Genomic DNA, 12,483 nt, shown 5'->3' on the forward strand with positions numbered 1-12,483 from the left:
GAGCCTCCCTTCAAATGTTCGGATTCCATAATAAGTTATCCCTTTGCTCTGATATTGTAATCACTTACTTATATCGATATTACAATCACACAGAGAAAGTTACATTCGATTCTGACAACTCCTTCTAGGTGTGTGTTTTTTTTACAATGAGTGTATGTTAATCAGAGCTGGCACTCGATTAACCATTGAATGACATAATTGAATGGCTGTGATTGGTTCATTGAGCGCCGCTTCTGATTGGCTGACATGGCGCTCGATGAACCAATCAGAGCAATCGCTTGCTGAAGGCGGGGTATTCCATCCCCGCTACCAGAAAGAGAATACTTTGTAGGCGTTCAGGAGTACACGGAAGCCTGCAGTAGAACCACAGCCCAGCACGAAGGATCCAAACACAGTTTTTCAATGTAGTTTTGCTAGGGCTTATTTTTGGGGGAGGGCTTATATTTTTACTATCGGGGAAACACAGTATGAAGCTCAGCCAAGAGACTAAACTTCATAGGCCACCGTAGCTGGCAGACCCAGAGGCTGTATTCAACCAACCCATCAGGACCTCACGATCACATCAGGGTGGTCTGATGAGTGACAGAGGGAACCTTTTAAATGCCGCAATCACACTGACCATGACGTGTGAGGGGGTTAAACACCTGAAATCGGAGGTTTCTTCGATACTCGGTGTTACAAGTACCAGGCTGTTATCCAAGCACCCGCTCCCCCTGGCACAAGAGCCCAGCCAAGCTTCTGATGCAGCTGCCATCAAAAGATGTAAGGGCGGTTATTAAGGGGTTACAGCGACAATTCTGCTAAATTAGGCAAAAGAATAGGGCACATGCTTTTACAGAAAGAAATTGCATGCACAGCAATTCGTTAATTACCTAGTGATAAAATCTATTTCCCGCTGTCCTCTTATGTGAAGGAGCTCCAGTCAGAAGTACTGCAATGCATTACCATAGCGATCAGAGTTTTCGCAGCGTCCGAGGAGCGCGTCTTGGCCTAGGAGACAGCGGGGTTTAGGTTAGGGCCTCGTCACGGTGGCACTACCATCTCCCACCTGGAGGGTAACCCGCTTGCATTGACCCCCCAAAAATATCAACAATACAACAATTAAATTAAACCGTACCCCCTTACACAGTCACTTATGCCCCATTTACATGGGACAATTATCATGCAAATTTCATTTAATCAAATTGTATCTAAATGCAAACCATCATTTACTATTCGTTTGTTTCTCACTTTCAGCCAGCATAAAAATCCTCGCTGTTTCGTTCACTTATCGCCGCGTCTAAACGCTCCCCGCTCAATGTGTCACATAGAATGGGAAGCACTGAGCAAGGAGTTACCAACAAGTGAGCGATTCTCAATGATGATCTACCTGTCTAAACGTTCTGCAGGAGTGCGAACAACTAGCGGTGACGTCACCCGCTCCTGCAGAACATGTAGCTGACAGTTGTCCAATGTTAATGGGTCTTTAGAAACACGGATGTAGTTTGGGTAAGAGCATAAGTAGTGTGCAGCAGCTATATGTTTCTATAGGGCGCTCTTGTACAAAGACAACTAAACCAATTGAGATACAAGAGGTCTTGTAAAAAGCGTTCAGGGTGTCCAAAGCAAGTGCAGTGAGCTACCTAGAAGTGAGGGGGACACAGTTGTCACTTATCACGTTAGTTCTACCATTTCCTTCCCTGTAAGGGTAGCATGGGACCTGTCCAAGTTACTACTAGGGGGAGGTCACGGGAAACCGCGGTTTTAACCTACAGTTTGTTGCCACAGGTGACGCCACCGTTCCTTCCTCTGCGGTGAATCCGGATGATGGAATAATAGTCCACACACACAGGGGGTCGTTTGAAACAAAGCCAAGAAAGGATGGCAGTGTTACTTTACCTGTAAATCCAAACAGAACAGTTCAGCAGGTAGATAGGTCAAAACAAGTCACTGGTGCAGATGCAGTTTATGGTGCAACAGGGAGGAAATCACAGGATGAATATCGGGCCCACAGTCTCAGTTATGTGTATGACTCCGCTCCTGGCCAAAACACTGACTGACTTGCACATCATCTTTGCAATCACATATATGAAGCATGGTCACCTGACTTCCAAACTCACAACATAAAATGATACATTTGCAGACAGAGACAGCTCATTTGCAGACACTAACCTTTTCATTCCTGCAAACTGTAATACACATTCTGCTGATTCATTTCCCATTCCAAGACAATGTACAAGACAATACAGACAATATACAGCAGACATTTTATAGGGGTCCTATTAATTCTTTGCCACTACACAATCAGATCTCGCAACTTATTTCCATAGTACCAGATACAAAATCAGAACTTTGGTCATCACAGCCTGCATAGTCACTTCTCTTTATCTAAGCTCTTTTGATACATGAAGTCTGTTATAAAATTCTATATCATTCCAAATACTGACATTGACAGCTCTAAAATGGTTGTCATTTTGCTCATATTAATAGCTTAGTTAATTATAGCTTAGTTAAACACAAATCATCCTTCCCATGCACAACGGAGGAACGGTACATGGTAAATGGTATTTAGGGACCAAACCCCCTGAAGAAATGCAAACCCCAGAACAGACCCCTATATGACTTCCCAGCCCAGATTCTCTCAGTAATGGCGCCATCACACGAACGTTTGTGCTGCGTAATTGTACATGAACGAGGTTTGAGTAGGATCATAATCAGCGTGTTGCTTGCGCTTCTGCACATATTACTGTAATTTTTGTGCACACAAGGCCCATTCACACACACTCTTGAATTTAATGGCTGTTTAAGCCTTATGAGGTTCAGCTAGGATGAGGTTCTGGGGTCGGTGTGAGGGTTCTTTCTCCTCAAGACATTGCATTGTGTATTTGTGCTACAAAGTTCCAGTTTTGTCTTCTCTTTCCATAGAACATTTTCCCAGAACCATTGTGGAGCATCCAGGTGTCTCAGGAAAGCTAGATGAGTAACAATGTTTTTTTGGATAACAGTGGCTTCCCTCATGGTGTCCTTCCATGAATACCATTTGTGTTCACTTGGTTTTCTATTAGTGGACACATGGACAGAGTTTATTTAGCATTTTCTGGAATCTTCTGTAGGCCTTTTGCTGTTACTCTTGGCTTCTTTGTCACCACTTTTAGGATTACCCATTGTGCTCTTGGAGAAATCTTAACAGGACACCCACCCCTAACATTATATTCACACTGCAGATATTTGCAGCGGATTTGACATCGAATTTACATCAAATCTGCAACAAATCCAAAATGCTCCATTGCTGTCATTGAAGTCACATTTTTTTATGCCGGCTGATATGAATTTTCTTCATTTGTAGATAATTTCTCTAACCATGGATTGATGTACACCAAGATACTTCGCAATTTCTGTAGCTTTTTCCAACCTTATGTGTCTCTGTATTATGCATTGTGAGGTCTTCTGAAAGTTGTTTGCATGAACCAGTCTTTCTTGAAAAGACTTTGTGTGCTTTTAATTAATGGGCAAGGCACCTGTTTAACCCACGCTTCCATCTCATTTCCTTAAAGGGGTTTTCTCATAAAAAAAGAAATAAATCCTATACTCACCTATTCCTCCACAGGCGGTCTTCTTACAGCATCTTCTCCTTGCTCATCTTCTGCAGTCACCAGGGTCACGTCTCCTCCTGCCGTGCCGGTTTGTTATGAAGCCGGCATTGCTCACATTCTTCAGTGAAGGTCACATGACCATGACATAGCCTTCACTGACTAGGAAGGAAGCCCAATCTATTGCCGAGATTACATGCATGAGTAGTCTTTGCAGAAGCTCGGCATTTCCCCTGCTGGCCTGTGAACTGTGACGTAGTGTACATTGGCTGTCAGGAAGGAGACTGCCTGTGAATGTACGCTTTGACACAGGAAGTAGAGGAATCAGCCAGCTGGAGGGGAGGTGACTCCCCTGTACTGCAGGAGACAGGAGAAGATCAGGGAGGTGAAGATCTGGTAAGTATACTGACAGGGAACGAATAGGTAAGTACTGAATTTTTTTCTTTTTAATGACAGAACCCCTTTAATTGAAACTCTTTTTGCCAATTAGCTCTTGCAGAAGTCACAGAGGCTCGCTTAAGGGCCATTTACACGGAAAGATAATTTTTCAAACGTTTGAAATTTTTAGCGATCTTTATGCATAGAGTGTTAATGGACACTAATGTCCATTAACACTTTATAATCTTGATTTGCAGGTAAAGGGGCCTCCAGGAGCTGTTTGCAAAGCCCAGCATGTGATTACTCACACACCCAGCTGTGCACACAGCTGTACTGCTCTCATCAGGGCTGCCAGTAGAATACAATGTAATCTCTGGCTCCTGTGGAGAACACAGCATGCAGTCTGTTGAGAGATTCTTTTTCTCTCTCACCTTATAATCATTGTTTAGACAAAAAGTGCATGATGGCAGTATTTACATGTAGCGATTATCACTCATTTTCAGTTGTTTGAACACATTTTGAGCGATAATATTGCATGTAAATGGGTGTTTTCTTTTTCTCTCAGCACGGTGAATATTTAGTTAAAGGGGTTCTGTCACTAGAAAAAAAAACAATGCTTACCTATTCCTCCCCAGGCAGCCTACTTACCACATCTTCTCCTCACTGATCTTTTCTTGGCTCTTGCAGTTTCCCATCGATCCACAGTCAGTGGGGAAGCTGGAAAGGTGCACGCTTGTTGTCCAGACTCCGACTCCAAAGAATTAACCAGTAATCATCAAGACAAGTAGAGAGCATGCAGTACTCAGGAAACTTCTTGGTAGAAAATCATATGTGCAGATGTATTTTTATTCGGTCCACTAAGCCACGTTTTGACCAACTTGAATGGTCTTTATCAAGCTTGAGTGCTGCCTTCTCTCTACTAGTCTAACCGATTCTTCGCTGTCTTGTCGCGCAAGTTTCTATACTTTTGCAGAGAAACAGAGAGCATGCACAGTCTCTGCAATAGCTCGGCATTCCCTGCTAGGCAGTTAACGTTACGTCACTACTGAAGTAGCGAACATTGCCCAGCAGGAAGAAGAATGCTGGCAAAGGACACATCATAACAAGATGAAGAGGATCTGGACGGTTTGCAGTGAGGTGACCCAGGGACTGTAGGAGATGCTATGAGAAGATGGCCTGCGGAGGAATAGGCAAGTTTTGTTTTCTTTTTTAATAACAAGACCCATATAATGTGCTTCACCCTGTGCCAGCACTGTATTGATGCCTCCACCCTGTACCAGTCATTGTTCTGGTTGCCATCCACTGTAGGTTACAATATAAACTCCTTGCTCTCATCCATAAAACTCTCCACAGCGCTGCACCACCCTATATCTTCTCCATATCTATCACCCTACCCTGCTTTGCAACTTGCTAATGATTGTACTCCAAGGGTGCCTTTACATGGGCCAACTGTCATTCTAATAGCAGCTGGAAACAGTCACTTGTGTATGGTTTTAGCATAAGAATAACTATTGTTTTTGCGCTTTTACACAGAACAAATGTTCTTGATTTGTTCATTTTGCGGGTGCTGAAGCGCGTCTCTCTGCAAAATTATTGGCTCGTTGTTGGAAGACGAATGATTAACCGCTTATACCAGATGATAAGCAACCAATCAGGGACTATTTTTAGGTGAGCTGAAACCAAGTGACCAGTGAACAAATTCTATCTCATCATCCTGCTGGTGGTCTTGTTTATACGGCGCAATGATTACTTACATTCACTGTTTTGAGATATTATTTGAAAGACAGTTGTCCTTTGTAAAGACGCCCTAAACTCAACAGACAGAGAACAGAAGAATTGGAAGAAACACAAACTAAGGATTTGTTTTAAGTAGAGGAACTCTTTTTTAATTTTTCAATTTTTTTAATTATTAATATATCAATGGTAAAAGGGGGAAAGGGTAGGAAGAAAGGGTAAAGGGTAAAGAAAGGGTAAAGGGAAGTTAGGAAGTAGAACGAAATGTTCCGCTGTTTTCTTTTTCAAGATGACTGTGTTTTCCTCTTGGGATCATCAGGCCAGTTTCAGGTGTAGACTGGACCCTAGAAGAACAATGAAACATGAGAATACCTGAGTAGATGCAAGTAACAAAGCCATCTGTTATATCATCACGATAACATTATAATAAGCCACCCTTATAAAAGAGATACCCGTGTGAAGGTACTCTCAGAGGGAGAAAATCGTGCGAGTTTTGTGCATTGTAAAACGCACAAAATATCCTCGAAAATACAGCCCGTTATTTCTGATGGGTATATTTACATTGGAGATTTTTCTCTGGCAGCGATGCTGTAAGACGGAAAAATCACAGCATGTTCTATTCTCATGCAGATGTGCGTCTCCTGCTCGGCACACAGACAACGGGGAGTCCGTGTGTTGTGCGATGCGACTTCTGTCCGAGAATGTTGGGTGGAACACTCTCTCGCCCATGTGAATTCAGAGCTCTTCACAATAAATCATGTGGCACATAAGTAGATTTGGTTTTGCTAAAAGATTTTAAAAGTTTTATCAGTCCTTATCCAACTGAAAACAGCAAACCCCAAGTTCAAGTTTGTACAAGTATGTTAAACTCCTGCTCCCTCTCCGCCCCTCTCTGGCTGTCAGCAAGGGGAGAGGGCAGGAGGGGGCAGACGTAGTGTGCTAATTTCCTGCCCCTCCACTTGCTGGAAGCCAGGAAGGGGAGGAGAGGGGGAGGGAGTTTAGCAGAGCCTCGGATAAAATCTCTCCCACCTCCCTTTTTTCGGCAGCTCCCATAGAAGTCTGAGGGACTGGCTGCCTTATTCCGGCTGGAAGATAGTTCCAGAACTGTCGTTTTTGACCGGTGTAAAAATAGCCGTCCAGATAGCGCACCATATGCTCAATTTTTTGGGGCCGGCCTTTTTTACAGACAGGCAAATCATCCATCTGAACTGATGCATTGGGATTCAGTGCATCAGATGGTCGCGTATATCGGGCAGTCGTGAAAACTTGGCAGAAATACGCTGCCGTGGAGAAAAGAGAAAGGGAGAGATGTGAGCGATGACAATATCTGTATAGCTGCAAAATATGGTAAAGATATAAAAACAACAGAAACAAATGATTACCTTTATTTAGATGGAAAGCTTGTCATTCAGCCATTTGTCTTTGAGGAGTGTCTTCAGAGTAGGTCTTTTTCGCGGGTCTGGCTGCAGGAGTTTCCTTATAAAGTTTACAGCTCCTGATTTAAAATTACATTTACAAAATAAATGTGAGTATATATTCTTATTCTAGACACTACAGAGACAAGTTCTGGAGGCAATGCTTTATGTCCCATGTTTAATTGTAACAGCCCCCCGTCATACACTGAGTGTTACCTTTAGATAGTTCTGTTGGGAATATCATTTGCCTGTCTTTCAGTTCGTTGAGTAAGTTATTTCCTTTGATTAGCTCTGAATTATAAGGGAACTGGCCAGTCAGCATTGCGTAGACGGTGACTCCACTGAAATAGAGAATACAAATCAAAGAGGTAAGTTAGAAATTATCCATATTGTTGTATTTGTACAATTGTGCTAAATGGAAGCTTTTAAGACAATCCGTCATCAGTTTTCTGCTGCCGAAGGACAGCACTGGCTTCTCCCCGCCCGGATCATCTACTCTGCCAGGTCTCTCCCTGTTTGTGCATAGAAAGAGACATGTCCGTCTAGGTGAACTGGGCAGGGAGAAGCCAGCGGGGCCTGAGGAGTCCTTATAAAACTAGCTAAGTCTACTTACATTGACCAGACGTCAACTTTGGCATCGTACGGTTTGCCCATCAACAGTTCTGGGGCCGCATAAGCTCTTGTGCCGCACTGGGTTCTAAGAGGCTGGGGGCATAAGCCATAATAGCTGATGGTGTTGCTTAGGCCAAAATCTGCAAATTATAAATAAATATTCATAAGAAGTGATTCATAATTCTATATAGATTCATATCCTACACAAATCTAGAAGGAATTGTATCTAATTTATCTACATTTCTGCTCTTTCTATGCCTAGGAGTCTTCACTGAAGCATTCATGGAAGGCGCTGTGCGGGGCATTAGCAGGAAAGGTACTTACCCACAAGTTTGATGTTACTCTCATCATCCAGCAAAATATTTTCCAATTTGATGTCTCTATGAATAACAAAGGAAATCGTAAATCAGTTCAGTAATAATAAATTACAAGCTAAGTACAAGGTAATGGAAATCATCTTCAGGGCGGCTGCACATGAGTGTTTGCAAAACTGCTCGCTGCAGCGCATGAGCGAGGTGTGTCTGCGCAGAGTGCTGAACTTTTTGGGCATGCAGGGCCATTTCACACACGACACACCCTTTCCATGGATTAAAAGGCTAATTAGCCCAATGAGGTCCAGATGTGTTCTTTTCCTTTTACGCAGTGTTTCACAATTACCCCTTTCGTATTTGCACACCTGACGTAGGCCGCTATTGGATCTTTGTTGTGCAGAATACAGGAAAATAGAGCAGGTCCTACTTTTTAACGGGCGTGCAAAACGCAAACCTATTGATATCAATGGGTTCTATTCTATGCTTTTTGCTGTGCAAATACGGTCATGTGGAGAAGCCCCTACTTTATTATATGTATGGCATTTTGAGCCGCCATGAAGTAACTGCATTGCATTATGTATCCGGCTCTAGTCCTGAATTTTACAACCCAGAGCCGCAGTCACAGTTTTGCTGGTTTATGTTGGAAACCGTCAAGAATCTTGCTGGCGGACTCCTCCATAACAGCTTAGCTGAGTCCCTATATAACGCAGTGAGGCGGTTATGCTTCATAGACCAGATCATTGCAATAACGCCACTTTCCAAAATGTCAATCACTGGAGGAAGCTTTGAAAGAACATTGACTTAGTGAAAAATGTCAGGAGGTTTCAGCTCTGAAGCCTCCAGAAATGTAAAGCTAGAATCGTAGAATTCAGTATCAGAGCACAATAAGTAATGCAATGTATATAGAATGTGAATGTATGTAATATACAGTGCATAAAGATGTTTTACCTGTGCACAATCCCCTTTCTATGGAGATGCTCTACGGCGGTGACAATTTGCCTGATGTAACTTTTGGCTTCCCGTTCTTCAATTTTATTTTTTTCAGATAACTTATCAAGGAGGTCACCGCCCTCGCAGAGCTCCATTACCAGATAATATGAACTGCCGGTCTCATAAGCTTCATATAAAGGCACGATGTTTGGGTGCTGAATCATTTTCTGGATCTTGATCTCCCGCTGCAAGTTCTTTATGGCAGTCGGGGTCTTCAGGGTATTGGCCTTATTAATGATTTTTACTGCGACCTATATTACAGACAGGATACATGATGTGCAGTTAGCAAGCGGAAATGAACCCAAACATTATATATTAACTATACTAGGATATAGCAGAGGTGAATTTATCATTATAGCCATTCAGTTCTTCACCTTGATCACTCAGATAACTGAGAGGGTTTACATGCCGTCCTATGAACTTCAGAGATACCATCTAGCAATATGATGGCACATGTTGGCACACTGACGCATGATTAACAGCTCTTCTGCATTAAAACAATTCAGCTCTGCTATACCTGTGTGTGTATTGGTCTGCGTCGTTCATTATAATGTAATGTAGGTGATGAATGATGCTACAATAGTCTTCTTATAATAGATAGAAATAAAAACTGTACCTTGTGGCCGGTTGGATAGTGCAGGCCTTCAGCTACTTTCCCGAAGGAACCTTGGTTTATGGTTTTTCCGATATAATATTCCCCCACACGCAGCCTATGGGGGTAGTGTGGCAGACTGGGCTGCCCACCTCTTGTGCCGTCCTTGACAGGCATGTTTCTGCTAAAGAAGAAAAGATTTCTTTGCATGTTAGTCCCAAAAAACATAGGGTTTTAATGAGGCAATAATGCCTGTCCTGAGTTATAAGCCTATACATATGCCCATATAACCATATCATTCAGTGCCTAATTAACTATAGCATACAGGCTGGTGCACAAATAACACCTATACATTGACCAAACATTACACTTCTAATGTTTATCCGGAGGAAGGCAAAAAAATCAGGTAAAAGCCAATTTTCCCCATTAAAGGGGAAAAAATCACTTGCTGAGCCCAGCCTGGCAATCGGAATAATCCCCGGATCATGACCCTTCTGGAGTAATTAGTGGCTATAACACCTAATATTGTATTGCTCAAAAAAGGCGTCTTGGACCCTCTTGTACTTTTCAGTGATTTCACCATCACCCAGACAGCTGTTTCATGGTTTTTGCCCCTCATTAGTGTACAGTAGGTCAAAAACCCAGAAGCAGCTGTCTGTGTATGGTATTCTGGCTTAGTTAACAATTCCTAGTCATTATTATAAGGCTTGTCTAAAAAGTCTACATTGACTTGCAGGAATGGTGCCTTCCAATAGGGGGCGATGCAGAGGTATTGTTCCATCTCCCATATTTGCAAAATTCCCAGAGGAGCACACGTGGCCTTATAAGTTTTTTCACTAAAATATACCCTTCCTGACCCATGTATTATGGCCGAAAACAGAGCTGAAATCTGGTCCCGGCCAAATGTTGATGTTGCAGCAAATGAGACCATTACTTGCCCACTCAGGAACTGATATCAATTACAAGACAGAAAAAATGTGAATTTTTCCCAGCAAACAGTGCAGATTGTATACATGATGATGGTGGTCTTACCTCAGTATGCAGGTCAGGCACTTTCTCTCTTCCAAAATGGAGGAGGACAATCCGTCCCCTCGCCCCCAAAGGGGGAGCGGAGGTAAAGAAAGCTCTGGAAAGTAAAGAAAGTGGATCATTTACTGAACACAGGCCCCTGGGCACATCTAGTAGCCCCCAGTATCAGCCCTAGGAGCCAAAGTGCTCCTTATCCCCTTCACGCCCCAGGATGGACATTTATGTCCTCTGGGTGTTGGGTCAATATGACGCACGATCGGAAGCCGAGGTCGCTCCATAATATGGATTTTGTGCATATGTGCTGCAAACTTGCAGGTTTCCTGCATATGTCTGGCGCATTTATGCTCTTGCACTGTGCAGAAAATAGGACATGTCACATATTTGTTTGTGCTACCAACATGCCCGTACAAAATACGCATATGGGGACAAACCCGTTGTAATCACTGGGTTCTATTCACTGCGTGTCATGTGCGCTGGTTTTGCGCGCATTATACATAATGCAAATATGACCATGTGAACCCGGCCTAAGTGTCAAGTTGAACTTTGCTACATCTGTACACATCCAGTCACTGAGCTACCTAATAATATGAGGTGAATTATATACGGCAATCTGCTATCATATTACAACCACTGACAGAGGAATTAAATAACATCAACTATCTCATTACACGGACACCATAGTGTTACCTTATAGGAGGGGATACAATTATAACATTGACTTGTACATTCCCACCCCCTAAATAATGCATTTGCCAGCACCCCATATTTTGGACTATTGGCAATTACTCCAGCTTTTGCTTCAGGTACTTAATAATAAAAGTTCTTACCTGATGAGCTTTTCTCTCAATAAAGGTTTTCACCAGATGAGTTTTTCTCTCGATAAAAGTTATCAATCCTATGTAGGAAATGTGAAAAGTGCGAGCACAGTGTCACCAAGATGCCACTGCGTCCCACCGTCCACAATGTCTGGCCAGCCAAGCGGCTGCTAGAATGTTAACCGCTGTCTGGATTGTGACATCATCATGGTAGTGATGCCATACAGATCGTGGCATACTGCGTATACAGCACTGATACATGTACTGCTTAGGCTGTCTTTACCATCATGGCATTCATTTATAGTGACTGTAAGACACCATTGTTTTAGAATGGCGGCCCTTCAGGTTTCTGCAATGTTTCCATTGTTTGGTGGCATAATATTGCTGTGTGCGGCGCTATTCATTGCAGTCAAATATTAAAATCCGCAGACAAAATCCCCAATACCCTGAAATTTGTGTTGTTTTATTTCTGTACAATATCTGAGTGCGGCTCTAAAACCCCATTCACATGTATTATAGTGTAAGTTCTTCCAGCGTATCGGTGCAGAACCCATGAGACGCCCACCATGGCTGTCTGGTAACTTAACCCCTTAGTCACGGGCCCATTTTATGTCCCAAGGACGATCTGATATGTCAGTTTTTTTCGTTGTGACATTCCTAGAGCCATTACTAGGGCTCATTTTTTGCGGGATAAGTTGTATTTTTTATTACATCATATTGGGGTAGATATAATATGTTGGGGGTGAGTTTGAGAGAAAAAAAATCACTATTGTTTCTTTAATTTCCTTTTCTCGGCATTCAGCATGCAGAATAAATAATGGGATGACATTATTCTTTGGGTCAGCATGCTTCTGGTGATACGAAGTTTATACAGTTTTTTTTAATTTGCTATTTTTGTAAACTGAAAACACTTTTCTTTATGAATGATTAGTTTTTACATTCGAGGAGCTCTATGAGGCTTGTTTCCTTGCGGGATGAGCTCTAGTCCTCATTTGTTCTATTTTCAGGACCCTTTTTTGTCTTACGGTGTTCACCATG

Source organism: Eleutherodactylus coqui, chromosome 3 (genome assembly GCF_035609145.1).
Source record: "Eleutherodactylus coqui strain aEleCoq1 chromosome 3, aEleCoq1.hap1, whole genome shotgun sequence".
Taxonomy (NCBI): Eukaryota; Metazoa; Chordata; class Amphibia; order Anura; family Eleutherodactylidae; genus Eleutherodactylus; species Eleutherodactylus coqui.